Here is a 15,338-nt window from a genome sequence, read left to right as displayed (position 1 = left end):
TTCCCCCAACATTGACTTCAGCTCACTGCCTGAAGTAATAGAAAATTGAAATTCTGTAGAAATCAAGTGTACAGGCTGAGAAGTAATGAGGATAAGCAAATTGTATCCCTAATGGGAAATAAATTATAAAAATATGGAATACACACCATTTGGCTAATTGACTTAGATTGAGTGGTATTACCGTTCTATAGGAAATACACATTACAGAAGAACAGAAAATATTGCAAATGTTGAAGTAACATTTTCTTATTTCCCTAAGACAGTCTTCCAGCAGTTTTATCAGAGGCTGCTGTATTAAATCATCAGACTTATTACCATTTTAAAGAAATGCCAAAATCTTTTAGTGATAGTTTTAATAAGCCAAGTTGCCGTCATCACCTCCCTGTACTGAGTGAATTTGGCCTCATAATCTAAAATCAGATTCCACAGCAGCAAGAAAGCCAATCCAAGCTACTGCATAGTCCCTCTCAGTGACAATTTGAGCATTTCTCCTGAATGAGTTCAAGGACAACTCAACCAAATACAGACATCTCATAATCCAGTTCTGCAGAATGTAAACTTAAAAAAAAAAATGTACCACAGCAAATGATCCAGTAAGGAATTCAAAGCAGGCGTGGATGAGTTGACCGTGACCGTCTACCAGACACCCACCCAGCTGCTCACTCACTCCCCCTTCTCAATAGGATGGTGAGAAAATAGGATGAGAAAGCTCATGGTGCAAGGTAAAGATAGGGAGATAGATTGCTTACCAATTACTGTTGTGAGCAAACCAGATTCAACTTAAAAAAAATAATTTATTGCCAATTAAAATACAGTTGGATGATGAGAAAGAAAGACAAATTAAAACAACATATTTTATTCTCCCTTTCCTGAGATCATCTTCAGTCCTTCACTCCAGACTGCTCTTTCTCCTACCAAGCAACAAAAGAAGATAGTGAATGGGAGTCACGGTCAGTCCATAACAGCTCTTCTCTGCTGTTCCTTCCTCCTCATGCTTTTTGCCTGCTCCTCTGTGGGTACTCATCATGGGCTGCAGTCCTTCAGGATAAGTCTGCTTCAGTATGGATTCTCCACAGGCCGTAGCTCCTTCACAGCACATCCACTGCTCTGGCTTGGGATCCTCCACGGGCTACTATGCGGTGTCAGCTCTGTCATGGTCCCCTGGCTACAGGGAAATACCTGCTCTACTGTGGTCACCTCCACATGTCCATAAATTTGATATCTTTAGGTTTTATTGGTAAATGTTAAATATAAGCTAATTTCATATTGTTCCATCTCTTATTGCTACAACTGTTTTTCAACCAGTTTTATTTATTCAGATAAATAAAATTTTCAGCCCTGACTTCTGTATAAAATGGCAATGATGCTTCTATGCAAAAAAGTACCCCCAAAACTCCAGCCCACCAACCAGCCAAATGTACCCACCCCATGCTGTTACATCATCTGTGCTGTCTTCTCAGAGAGAACTTGAGTAACTTGTTTAGTCAAATAAGTAGCTAATGCATTTTAGAAATCATACTGAGTTTCTCATCCTAGTAGCATCCAACAGCAATAAGTTCCTTTGGTTGGTTAGGCATCATTTTAAATGCATTCTACTTATATTTTCATGTTGTCCCTTGGGTGCATTAGGAAAGTACAGAACTGGATTACCAGGTTTGAAATTGGTCTTTCAAGAAGAATTGAGAAAGAAAAACCTAGAAGAAATTGAAGTCAGATTTTTAAAGAGCTGTTTATAAGTATCTATTTCACGGCAATATGTTAAAGTTGTTGAGAATAAGAAAGCTGACATTGCAGAAGGTGCACAGTCATGTGAGGAGTGCTTGTGCTTTGTAGCAGAAGTCTAAAACACATTTGAATATACCTTGCTTCTAAAAATACATGGATCTATTACCAAATCTTCTGAGAGTAGCAAAAACAATTCTAATTGCGGATTTATTTATAGCAACCAGATTTCAATTAGTAGGCCTCAAATTACAATGTACACTTCACTTGTGAAGTATTTTTATGGTTTGGAAATACGTATGTTTGATGAGACCAGAGGGGCTTTAAGTCATGAAGTTAATTTTGCAGTTATTGAATAGCTATGAAATATTATGGGATATGGTACAGTACATTATGATGTATCTGAGGTATAAAATATTGCAAAGAGCCTACAGAAATATCTACTCAGACATTTCATTTTTAGATTATACTACTACCAAAACACTTGAAGTTTGAGAGCTGGAAAAGCTATAGCAGAAAAGCCAGATAACTCTGTTCCCTTTAAGAGTGATGAAAGTTCTCACATAGGAATATCCTGAAGTGGAAAACACTCTGCTCTGAGATGCCCCTGTGCTGCTTAGTGTATGCCACTGGATCTCAAGTAATTTTTCAGATCTGGACATGATCCTGCAATAGGAGACTTTCTGTGAGTCCTCATGAGATTCTGGCCTAGAAATTAAATGTGTTCTCTGTGACTGTTTTGCCTATAAACTCAAAATTTTGAGGGAAGTAAATTAGAACAACATAGTGAGAAAATATGCTTACATATTACATGCTTACATACTGTGTCTAATACATGGTGCATTAATTTTCCTTTTTAACCTTCTTTTCTTTAGAACATTATTGTCAGAGTGTCCCAACTGGCCCATGCAGTCTAGCATAAAGACTAAGCATTATCTGGAGTAATTCTGCTTGTTCATGAAAGTTATTTTACTCAATCATACAAATATTGCATGTACTGAGATACAATAACTCTTTCATCCAAACTCTCATCTTACTCTGAATTTAAGAGTGGAATCTGCCCATCTATAAAGAATAGCTTAACTCTGTTTTCTCACCTTCTACACCTTTAGTTCTTTCAGTTGGAAATGAGGGAGGAAATCTATCACAGATTAGTTAATCCTGTCCCAGTGTCTCCCTCCTTATCACTACATCTTTATTTTTAAGAAAGTCTCTAATATTCTACCTAAATGGTCTGGAGTGAGACTTCCAAGTAAGATTGACCATTTTCCACTTGGAAAAGAATGATCTGTGAAAACTGAATTTTTCATTGAAATAATGTATCTGTTTTTCACAGAGCAGAAGCAAAGAAAAATGAAAAAAAAAAAAAAAAGCATGCAAGATATTCCCAATGAAACAGCTATTTTTTCCCAAACTGAATTATCCACCAGATTTTTGTACCTCATGACCATCTTCTGTTCCATGAGCTAGATTCCTTGACTGAAGTGTGTCACTGTTGGAGGGCAGGTTGCTCAGCAGCACGTAGCTACTGATTTACTAATGATTTATGATGTAATGATGTAATCCCTAGATACGTGGAATGTGGTGTTTCCAGTGTGTTCTAGTATATTTCAGCATATTCATAGTATTCTGTATCCATAGTGTTGTAGTTAACAACATATCCCATATATGGAGATTACTCGGGCAACGATATTGTTAGCGTGCGCGTTGCATACAGCTTGTATCCCTGGACCCTGTATCCCTGGAAGCATATACGCTATATAAGATGGTGTGTTGTTACAATAAAGTTGAAGCTGCATAACCTCACATTGAGTGTCAGGCTTCCGCGCGCTTTGGAGGGCAACCCTGTGGGAAGCGTGGGGGAGTTTCCCAACATGTCACCTTGGAACAGAGATGCCAATATTTCTGATGGGATTCCTTGGTAACAGTGGAATTTTGATTTTGCTCTTGCAGAGTCCTTTTTACTGGTCAAAAGCTTTGGAGATGAATGAAAATAAAACTAGTGCAAAAAGAATGGAGACTTTTCTTCCTTCCCAATAGGACTAATGGTTTGTTTTTGTCTCAGGCAAAAAAGTCTCCATTACAACCAAATAGATCTCCTCCCCACTTTCCAGCCACAATTTCTCTTATTTTCTCCTTGCAGTACACTCATCCCTCCCAATTCCTTCGATGAGCCAGTGGGAGGTGCAGGTAGCAAGAAAGCAGAAGACGTTATTCTTACTTAACAAAGGGATCTCCAGGGATTAATAAAGGGTTTGATGGCCTAGCGTCAGAGACAGAGTAGCTAGATGAGTGTTGTGGAGGAAAGAAGACATTAATAATATTTTGTCAATTCACTATTAATGGTTTCCTATTTGAATGCTGGTCTGGAAATATAATGAGATGACTGAAGTGAACGCACTTTAGGCTCAAGCTATTTCCACATTTACTGAGAAGACATACCTGAAAACCATGTTATGTGGGATTTAGAAGCCTCTGATATGTACAAAAAGACACTCTATAAGGTAGTAGGATAGAACAACATCTGATCACAGCCTCAGTGGAAATCAAGACGGATTTTTCATAGACCCTGGCTAGGAAGTCATGTCTAATCAGAACTGATATCTCAGCAGAAATAATACACTTTAATAGAATAGCCATGGTGAAAAGAAATAGTGTTTTAAAATCAATGAAACTAAACAGAAGACATATTTTTGAAGTTCACTGATAACAACAGAGAACATTTCAGCAGTTGGGAAGTAAAATGCATTAGGAATTCTCAAATACACTATAAAAATGCCAATGATCTTTAAACTCAGGAATCCTGGAAACTACTCTGACCCTTTTAAGATGACTTAGCAGCATTCTGAAGGAGTCCTTGAAGATGGGCATCTAGGTGTCACACTGAGCTACTCTGAGGCAGCCTACCGGGCCAAATGAGCTTGCAGCCTCGGGAGCAGGATGACAAACCTAATCACATTGAGCACCCCTGGCTTCTCCTTGCTCTCTCCTACATCTTTTGCCATCCTGAATCAAGAAGCATTCAGACGGCATCTTTGCGAAAAAAAAGTCAGCTAAATTCAGCTGATGTGGTAGCTGAGAACAGTCATTGTCACAAAGGAGCAATTCAGCCCTTTTAAAGGATGGAGTCACTGGTTTGCTGAGTCTCAGTAGTGCATTTCACAGCTGGCATTCTTCTGAGAAAGCATTGTATGTTTGGATATTTTTGTACTATTAATGCAGATCACACTACCTGGGTGGCAACCAAATATTTTTGCACAGATGCTTTTCAGCTACTGAATATTGACTCCTGGACCAAACACACCAATGGCATTTGAACTTTACATCTTAGTATTTTGTCTGTAAAGATGACAACTGATAGGCCAGTGTCAATATCCACTTTCATTACCTTTTTGATCTTCACAGTAAACCAGAGAATTTTCAAAGCATTATTCAAGAATTATAGACTCCCCGGAAAAAAATAATTTCAGCATATAGGAGAACATGCTATGAAATAATGCGAAATTTTACTATTTTGAAGCACTAGCTCTAGGTAAAGTAACAAGGTAGCACTTTATCCCAGAAACATAGCATGATCAAGTGATTTGCTCATGATTCTCATCTTGACTATTCTTTCCATTTCTGTTTGCAGAGTACTAGTTTTGAGCAGTGCTTGCGCACTCCCTGAGACAAATCTCCATGACTGACTTTATTTGTGTATGTGAATTTACCTGAGTAACACTTTACATTTTGTACCCTGACAAAAACATTACACTTGGAAATGCAATTTCTAGATACGGTTGTCTTTCTACAAGAACAATTTCAATAAGAATCAGTAAGAAGTTTGTTTCTCAAAAAAAAAACAACAAAATCTTCATGGTCATGCTATCATTCCGGTGAAGGAATTTTTGAGACAACTGAAAATAGCTCTTCATTTTAGGATCCATTGCAGAAGGTGAAACAACTCCTTTTCTTTCTTTTGTAAATCTGTAAAGCAGTGACAGCTACAGGAAATCAGAATCAGTGAATGGAAAGGGAACATTTCTTGAAGTTGTCATAATTAAATTACTGTCATTACCAGAGTAAGCAGAAAACACTGCAAATCATTCTAGCATACACATCCAAGCACAAAATTTAAGTTTTCTTCCTAATTTATTAGTTTCCCCACATTCACGCTGCTAATTATAATTACTCCAAAAGGATTATTAATTAGAAATTATTTTGCATTAGGCCATTGGAAGACATGAATCTCCCTTCTGAAATAAAAATCTATAATGATATTACAAACACTGTAGCAGTTTTACAGTAATGGTAATCTAATGTGATTAACTACTGCCAAAGATATACAAGTATGACTAATCTAAGTAATTAACAATGCTGTTTAGTGTGCCTCTTTATTCTGTTAATACTCCATAATTTGTTCCTTCCACAGGAATATTGCTTGTGGAAGAAATACACTTTTCTGTTAACAATAAAAATTTTACTTGTGAGAATACATTTTTATTTTCAACTATCTTTACAGGTTTTTAGACTAGTTAGGGAAAATTGGGCTGGGAAATATTAGAATTAATGAACGAGAACAGCCTGAACTATGTTCTAAATAAAGCAAAGCCAACACACAAAATGTCATGTGGAGTGTGTAATAGTGAGAAGTTATATATGGTTTAAATATAACACTCATCTTTCTAAATTAAATGGTGGAAATTGCTTTGGGCACCTCCACTGGGAATTGGGCTCACCATCTCTTTCTGAGGTCTTTTCATCTGCCCGTTACAATAAACAGTGTTGTTCTCCCTGGTTGCAGAGTAATGATCCTTTTCAGTCCTTTCAAGGAGGGACAAGGGCACAGTTGTATAAAAGGGGAGGCATCTCCTCATGTGATTAGTGCCCTTGGTTGTCTTAATGTGACCCTGACAAAAACCTGCATGAACACCATAAACTTTGGGAAGAAAAGCTTTGAATCCTCATCTGAATTCTATCAATTGGGCCTATGTCTATTTAAAACTACGTTATTACAAAATGCTCTAGAACAGCTCAAGAGGATAATCCTTACTTAAGAGAAGCATCGCATGATAACTTAATCAGGATTTCCCATTTGTGGTGTAAGCTGCCTGCATCAATCTACATTGTTAATGATCCCAGTGAGTTCAGAAGGGAGCATGGTACGAGCAGAAAGAAATAGGTAAGAAAAACACTAATGCCACGTATCTTAATATTTACTGCACCAAAGATCTCAGAATAACATACAGTTTTACGATGTAGTTTTACAAGTCCTTCCTCTGAGTCCATGAGACCATTGGGTTAGGAGGGGTCAGCCTCAGCTACCCAACTTTCAATACCAGAAGCACCTTATCCTAGTAGGATATTGCTGTGCTACACCACAATTTGTACCCTTGTTTTCCACATAATATGTGGAAGCAGGTGGTTGTAGCACAGTTTTCTCCCTTTGTTTGCCCTAAAAGAGCCGCTGCACTTTAATATATACAGCCCTGGCTAGTGGTGAGTGTTGCAATCAGCATAGGAACTATGAGAATCCACAGTGTTCCAGAAACAATAAGGCATATTATCAATGTCAGACATTTGTCACATGGGGAACAAGGAATTACATGTATCATGATGGAGAAGAGGGGCAAGTGCTTTCTTGATTTACAAACTCTGTGGCTGTGCTCATTTCAAAAGTCTTATAAGCATGGTAAACCAGTGCATTTTGGTGGTTCATCAGCAGCCAAATAAATTAAATCTGAAAGAACAACAAATATAATGTGGAATCAGGCTTACCTGGAGAGAAGCAGTTACTTTCTAACTGATGGATGGGTGGATGACACACCATATCACCAGCTGAATTCTTCTAAAAGTCAGACTACAAATACCACAAAATCACAGTTTCTCTTAAATTTCTGATTTTCTGTGCCCTGAAAATACTGCTTTTCCTAAACTACTTTTTGCACTAGCAGTTGTAGCTGATGGTTAGAAAAACATTTCTTCACAGTTTTGAATAGAGCTAAGGTTTACTTTTGGAATTAGAGAAAGTAGCATTAAACCAGAACACAGACCAAGATTTATCCTCTCTTTGGTGAAAACAAAGGTCCTTGCTCTTTGTCTGTACAGTCAGAGTTATTGAAAAGCCTTCTTCAAACAAATCTTAAATATTTATTCCTAGCTATATGTAAAAAATATCATATTCAAATGAATCTTTAACATCCATTCATAACTTCATTTAAAAAATGTCAGTATGTACATAACACTAATTGGTTTTCGTGAAACCTCAAAGCCAAGGTTTGGGGTTGGTTTACAGGGTTGATCACAGCTTTACTATCTTGACCAAATGCCCGTAGTGACCTGCATGTACTAATATCATTCATATACTTTTGTAAGAAACAGCTGGAAATGTATATGTTTATGTGAAAAGTGGAGTTCCATGTACAATTTGGTTGAAGCATGCTGCTAACTCCTGTGGCAGTAAACAGCATTTTTTCATACTACAGATTAACAGTTTACTTAGCAATGTCCCAAGCAGTTCAAGTTTACCAGCTAGACAGGAAACTATGTTTAGTCATTTTAAAGGGTATTAGGTATCAGAAACAAAACTGACACAACGTTTTCAATGATGTGAAAGTAATAACGTCTCTTGACTGAAGTCCAGAAGAAAAATCATTCAAATCATAGACTGCAACAGGGAAGGATTTTTATATTTGAACTCCATGTCCCTACCTTCAACATCTATATGAAAGATAGTTGGCATTCCATGAATGAAAACAGCAAGCAGTTTCTTGTAGTACTGAAATTTCAGTTTAGAATCTCTAGTACTCTGTCAGCTGAAGCCATGTACTTGATATTTCTACAATAAAACAGAGGTGACAACATGCTGTGTACATATTTTGGATTTCACGTGGTTGTATATTCCTTATATCATTGTGTATTTGAACTTGTTCTCACCTGAGTACAATTTCAAGAACTACAAGTATTTTAGAAAATGACATTGCTAGTGGGTATGTCAATCACTAAAACTATGGCACACACTGGCAGGGCCCAGAACACCACCAATAATTTCATTATTCTCCCCCCAAGGCAGAACCTGCTACTACGTATTGACACTTAGGTTCACAGGCTGGAGATAAGCAAGGTCTGCATTGGTGATCACTATTATCTCTCCCTAACTCCCCATCCCCCACTCATTATTGAGTACGGCAGAACCACAACATGGGAAACCAGTCTAACACTGGTTATCAAGAGAAAGCAAGGCCAAAAAATTTTAAGTATTCCATTGGTATGGTCTCTTCTTGAAACCAACTAGTTTCATTCTAAAATCATAGCATCATAGAATATCCCAAGTTGGAAGGGACCCATAAGTGTCATCAAGTCCAACTCCTAAAAATCAATTGGATTCTTCTCCTAATACTTCTAGAGAAACTCACTTTCAAAAGCTCTTTTCTCAGGTGGTTTCAACTACTGTTTAACTCAAATCTGAATTTATTCAAGGCTACTTTATATCCACTTGTTCTTCTGTCAACACTTCATCTTAAATAGTTCTTTAACCTCCCTGATGAGCAATCATATCCCTTCTCAATTCAATCTTACTTTACTAGACTAAACACATCCATTTTTTAAATGGAAAGATTGTATTCCATTTCCAGGGTCACCCTAGTAATCTCTTTCTTTACTGACATAATTTGCCTTGAAGTTGGGCAATCAAGAACATAGGCACTATTCAAGATGAGGTCTAATTAATGTCTTTTATAAAGCAGGAATATTTCCTCACTTTTTACTGGGAAAAATCTCACCACAATTGTATACCTTTTCCAAACGTGTATGTCAACCACCCTATGATAACACACAGATATCGTACAATCAACTCTCTCGCTACATCTAGCTCCTGATGATGAACTCACTTTACTTCCTCTTCCAATTACCTTATGAATACAGATTCTCTTACCTACAGCTTTGCACTTGGAATGTAGAGAAAAACCATAGAACTCTAGTTTGCTCCTTCGGTACTATTAATACCTTGCTCTTTTATGTTAGTGCTATTACCCTCACAACATCAGCACATACCCTCTTGTGTCTGCCACAGCCATTAAATGACAAGAGTAAGATGAACTTGACAGAACACTAATAACTTCCCGTCACTACAAACTATTTTGGTTTATCCGTGAAACACTCTTGATCCACCTCTCAATAGCTTTGTCAGTCTCCATATCAACTGCTTTGCTGACATTACGTAGATGCTTTGCTTTTCTTCTGTCCCTTCTTATTCCTTCCTATCTATATCAGGCTCATAAACCCACAGACTATTTTACTTTCCTCAAATAAATTCATTTGGTATTCTCTAGCAATACAGCATCCTACGTAGAGTTACATGAAATCTTCTGTGTGGTATTTCTCTCTTTAAGCACCATTTATTTATTTATTTTACAATTATTCCCAGAAGAACATAGACAGTACACAAAGGATTCAATCTCCCTGAGCCTACTGCAGAAGCTAGTAAGGACATCCAGACTGCAAAGGCCTGAGCTTCATAGCCTGCCACCCACATCAGGTATCCTTCAGTGACTCACAACATAAGCCTTAAAAAGACTGATGCTCTTCAGCCTTTTCCCGGTCAGCATACCTGAGGCATTTTTTGAGAGTATTCCCAAGACATTCCTCCAATAAACTGTAGCTAAAGAGTCTCCTTGAGGTAAATCCTCACCTCTCCGGCAATCACCCTACTTTGCCTGGTCTGCAGCCTTTTATCCCAGCTCTTGTGAGTCAGGCACTGAGTCTCAGCTGGGGAAATAGCTGCTTGCTGTTAACCCCATAGTGCCTGTTTCTTGGTATACAATTATAATTGCAGATATTTTAAATGTGCAGACAGCTGAGATTTCACCACAATCATAGTTTCAGCTTTTGGCATATTTACTCCTCATTTATTACTAGTGTCAATGAAAAAAAAAATGACTAAAGAAATGGAGAAAAAAAAGTAAGATTGGTACAATCAGACATAGATCAAAAATTCATCAAACAAAAATGATATATAAATAATATACGTATCTGAAATACTCCAAGAAAGATTCCCTGGGAGAACTAGTAGGAACACCATTATCTGAATACTTTAAAAAATGAAAATATTTGAGAATACACAGCAAAAAATAATTCCATACATTGTAGAAGAATGGTGAACTCGATTCCATAGGTCTAAAAATGGCCATCCGATTTAAAGAGATGTCAGGGTTATAAAATTTCTCATTATCACCAGTGCTTACCCTAAAAGAAAACACCGAGAAGGGGATCTTTTATTTGAAAATTAAAATTGCAATGATTTAATTACTCATAAGGATCCTTTTAATTTTTTTTCCTCAATTTCACTTATTTGTGGGGTATTATTTAACATAAAAGCTTATTTCTTCTCTCTGCAGAGCAGCACAAGTGTGCCTCAAGGAATTTAGCCAGACAGAGTGAGACAGATGAGGTAAATAGATGGACAACAAGGAAGTGGCTTGGTTTCTCTAACAAGGGATGTGAAAACTGTGGAAGATGTGGAACAAAGTCTTGGCTGGATAGAACTAGAGGTGGAGGACTTTTACCTTATTTCAAGGGAAAGCAGGAAAATTATGTACTCTACTTTGATAAACTGATTTGACCTAATTGTCAATGTTTCTGGCTACTGTAAGTGCATATTCCCCACACTGCCCAAAGCTGCCTTAAAAAAAGATTGTAATAAACCACAAGGCACTCTGATCTTACTTCAGTTCTTAAATTTAATGAACGTAGCCCAAGTTCACACCCCAATCAGTTGAAGAAATTAGAATCAATACGTCCTTCTAGTGGTACCAGAGGCTCTGCTATGTTTTCCTTGTCTACCACATGACTGGAACAAGCATCCACACCCAGGGGAATGACTGTGCACAGTATCACATGCACAGTATGCCTGACAGCATTTGGTAGCTTTAGGTTTACCATTCATGAATGTCATTGCAATTGTATAGAGAGTAAGTAGTAGTGAAATCTCCATGGGAAAGAAAGTCGCAAAAACTCTGCTTGGATAGGTGGTTGGACCAGGTGACCTCCAGGGGTCCCTTCCAATCCCAGCAGTTCTGAGATTCTGGAGAATGGTGGCTTTATGTCTGAGACAGTGCGTATGACCTACTACCCATGTATTCGTTATCAGAACAATTTAGGAGTAAATAAGAAATAAGTTTTGTCCCAATAAAATGTCTGGGATTTGCAGTCTGCATTAGGTAGCCAAATGGTTTTGGTGAGCCACATGCAGGACTCACCAAAATCATAACATCACTGGATTAAATTACTGCTTTTAAAAAAGTGCATCAGTTTTCTCTGTTGTCTAAAGCAAATAAAAACTTAATTATTGGCCATCTTATTTCAAGTTCCCGTATAAGACTTGATTGTGAAATGATGCTTGCTCAACATTTTATTGAAAATTGAACCTTGTAATAGTATGCCTTGTCTGCCATGTAATAACTGATCTTTCTCCAAACCAGCAAGTTCATTTGAAAGTCCTGGAAGTAGTCATGTATATTCAGAGACAATGGGATTTCTGGTTTTCTAGACTTCATAAAACTTCTTTAAATTTATGTCAGTAGGCTATTCCTGAAGTCTACTTATTCTTCCTCTATTGAGCTGAAGTATGTAAACCTGAAATAGTCTGAGTTTTTCAAGGCAGCAAAATCTTTTCATATGTCAGGAAAAAAAAAAAAAGAGTATTGTGGTTCAAAAGAACAGAGGAAGGTGTATATACTGTTTATGTCAAAGGTTTCAGAAATAAAATGATGTAACTCATTACACGTCAGGTTGGATGGGGCCCTGGGCAGCCTGGTCTAGTATTAGATGTGGAGGTTGGCGGCCCTGCCTGTGGCAGAGAGGTTGGAACTTGATGATCCTTGAGGTCCCTTCCAACCCAAGACATTCTATGATTCTGTGATTCTATTATTACAGGAAATGAACAATGCCTTGCCTATATTATCTCTCAGGGGTTACATTGTGAGCTTTGAAATATTGGTGTTACACTAGGTTGTTACTACAGCCTTATAAACCAAAACATTCTGAAAGCAGATGTTTTCTTTCTGAGATGATGCTGACACGTAGAAAACAAAAGTTGTTATTTTCAGTGTGGTAGTACCCAGGAATCATTAATACCATGATCCTAATATTTGTGCATCTTGACCTTTTTAAGAAAACATCAGCTGCACTGTTTTCTAGTGTACCTGCCTAAAGTTTGTACTTCCTCCATAGAATAGCAAGGCCATTTTTAAATCTAGAGCAACACAGAGTACAATATCCAGAAAAACAGACATTTCTGACTGTTGGCTGAAGAATAATGGGAAATTAAAGCTGGAGATACTTTTTTCTCTGTGTCTTTCCTACTTCTCTGACCTGTCAGTCACTTAATCAGCACTAATGTCTCCCTTGCACCTGCACTTCCCACTGCATTTAAGTACTGAAAAGATAGGCAGATTTAAAGAAGGGCTGCTAACACAACAGTGTGAAGAAAAACTAAAGGAACTAAAATTCACATACTGCAGTCTTTGTACTGAGTTCTCAGTTGCTTCCTGGGGAGTCAACCACAAGAACTACACAATCATTATCAACATTTCTTTTAATATCCAGTGTGTATAAGAGTGTACGTTTCTTTATATAGATACCTTAAGGGAGAGAAGCTTCGAACCAGATGATGTCTATCTTAGTAATTAAGTAGGACAGATATTGCTGACTAATTAACTTGATAACCAAGGGGGTGGGGTGTGGGGGAAGGCAATGGTATTTTTCAATACTGGAACAGAATAACCTGAGACATGAGGTTAAATTTGTAAAAGGAGGCACTCCATGGGAATTATTGAAGAACTGTCATGAGACTTGATGAGGCGATGGGGGGGGGGGTAAATCAGAGCTTCTTTGGACTGGCAGGAATTGCACTTTTCAATTTTAGGGCAAGTGAACAGGAAATCCACAGCATCATCTCTTTCTCTTTCCTTTCTTCTGCTTCTTTTCCCTATAATAACTTCCCTGACACTTGCTTAAACCCTTCATTTCCTGGAACCTTATTGAAACTTTCAGCCTAAATACTACAAACTTCAATTTCTTTTTCCCTCTCCTCAGCCATGCATTCCTGATTTTGTTCCAGACTGAAGAGTGGGAAAAGACAGAAAGAAAATGCAGAGAACAAAGCTTGTTGCTCCTGTATCAACTGGAATACCTCCTCTCTCACTCCTAGGTTACATAGCATTATATTCCTGTAGTAGAAATAATAGCAGGCAAGGACTGTGCAGACAAGAAGTGGGGATAAGCTGTTCAGACCAGAAGAGAGGCAAAAAAACTACTCAGATTTCAGTTCTCCCCCTGACATATATGGTCTGGTTGAATTTTCTATGAACTAGGGTATATTTAAATTTTAATAAACCATTTATTTTATAGCATTTTCCCCAGGATTTGCAGCAGATTCTAAAGTGTCAATTAACTTGACAATAAAGCACTTTCAAAAATAAAATAAGGCTTTATTTAAACAGTCAAATAATCATTTAAATTATAAATGAAGTGGAACTAAGATTATTCCCTGTATTTTCAGTGGTAGAAGAACAGCTGAGAATTAATTGGATCAGTTTCTCTTCAAACTGATGGAGAGGGTTCTAAAATATCCTGTTTTAAATCTCTATTAAACTGTTTCAGATGTATTCAGTGAAGCCAGGCACTGTAATTTCTTGTCTACAGAAGTTCCAAAAGGATTCTGGGACCCTCTTAGCCCTGGAAAGATGTAGGTTTTCTTCTTGGAATTACCTTTGTTAATAAGGCTGGCTTTCTTCCCTGGAGATGACTAATCAAACTAGCAGGAAAAATGTCTGTGTCTCATTCCTCAGAGATCTCTCCAAACTGTAAGAATGTGAACGGGTTGTTTCCTGATTGCCAGCAGTTGGGCAAGAGCCAGCAGTTGAAAACTGTGGTGACTTACAGCAATGAAATATGGATCATCCAAAGAGAAGAGAAAAATGTTATGAGATATTTATAATACTTTTGAGGTCACTCAAAAAGTAATATCTCCTATATATTTCCTTGAAAACCACAACAGATACAAAAAAGCACGGTAACACTATCTGATACAGCAAACTCCCAGCTACAAAAACACTATTTTTCAGCATAGCCATTACCATTAGCTGTGCATTTTCACCAACAATGAACAAGAGCCTGCATGCGTTGCTTGTTAAAATCTGCGCCAGTGGAGGTGACCTACTGTTTTAGAGTGTTTCACCACACATCACCTCACTGTGCTCATGTCCACTGTTTGGTCTCCATAAAGATTCAGCAAGCATCAACGAATGGCAATGGGTGCAAAATTTTTCCATATGGAGGAATTCAGCTGCACCCATTTGCTTCATATGCACTTCCATGTCAGACACCATTTTCTCAGACTGCCCGTCTGCTGCCATCTGTCACACAGCAACAACATGTGATGGAATATTGGTGGGAAGGTTCAACCTCTACTGACATACCACCACCATCCGCCTCTGATGTTGTGAGCCAATGTAATAAAATAGAAGGTGTTACTTTCAGAGCAGCCCTCATAGGTAGACGAGAAAAGAGATTCTCTATAATTCAAATAAGATTTCAAACCTTTCTCTTCACAGAGGATTGCAAATAACCCTATGTCC

The 15,338-nt window shown here is 37.7% G+C and overlaps 1 long non-coding RNA gene across 2 annotated transcripts; it reads right to left on the bottom strand.

The window, feature by feature from the left end:
* On the bottom strand, nt 775-15,135 carry LOC110408553. 2 transcript variants are annotated; one of them, XR_002444422.1, is made up of 2 exons: nt 3,163-15,135; nt 775-2,388 (listed from the first exon to the last, which is right to left on the bottom strand). It is a non-coding gene; the product is annotated as an uncharacterized LOC110408553 (long non-coding RNA). The 2 variants fall into 2 exon arrangements; XR_002444421.1 differs by having other exon boundaries at nt 775-1,694; nt 3,163-15,072.

Source organism: Numida meleagris, chromosome 1, assembly GCF_002078875.1.
Source record: "Numida meleagris isolate 19003 breed g44 Domestic line chromosome 1, NumMel1.0, whole genome shotgun sequence".
NCBI lineage: Eukaryota > Metazoa > Chordata > Aves > Galliformes > Numididae > Numida > Numida meleagris.
The sequence above is the reverse complement of the archived record's forward strand: the minus strand, read 5'-3'. Positions and strand labels throughout refer to the sequence as shown.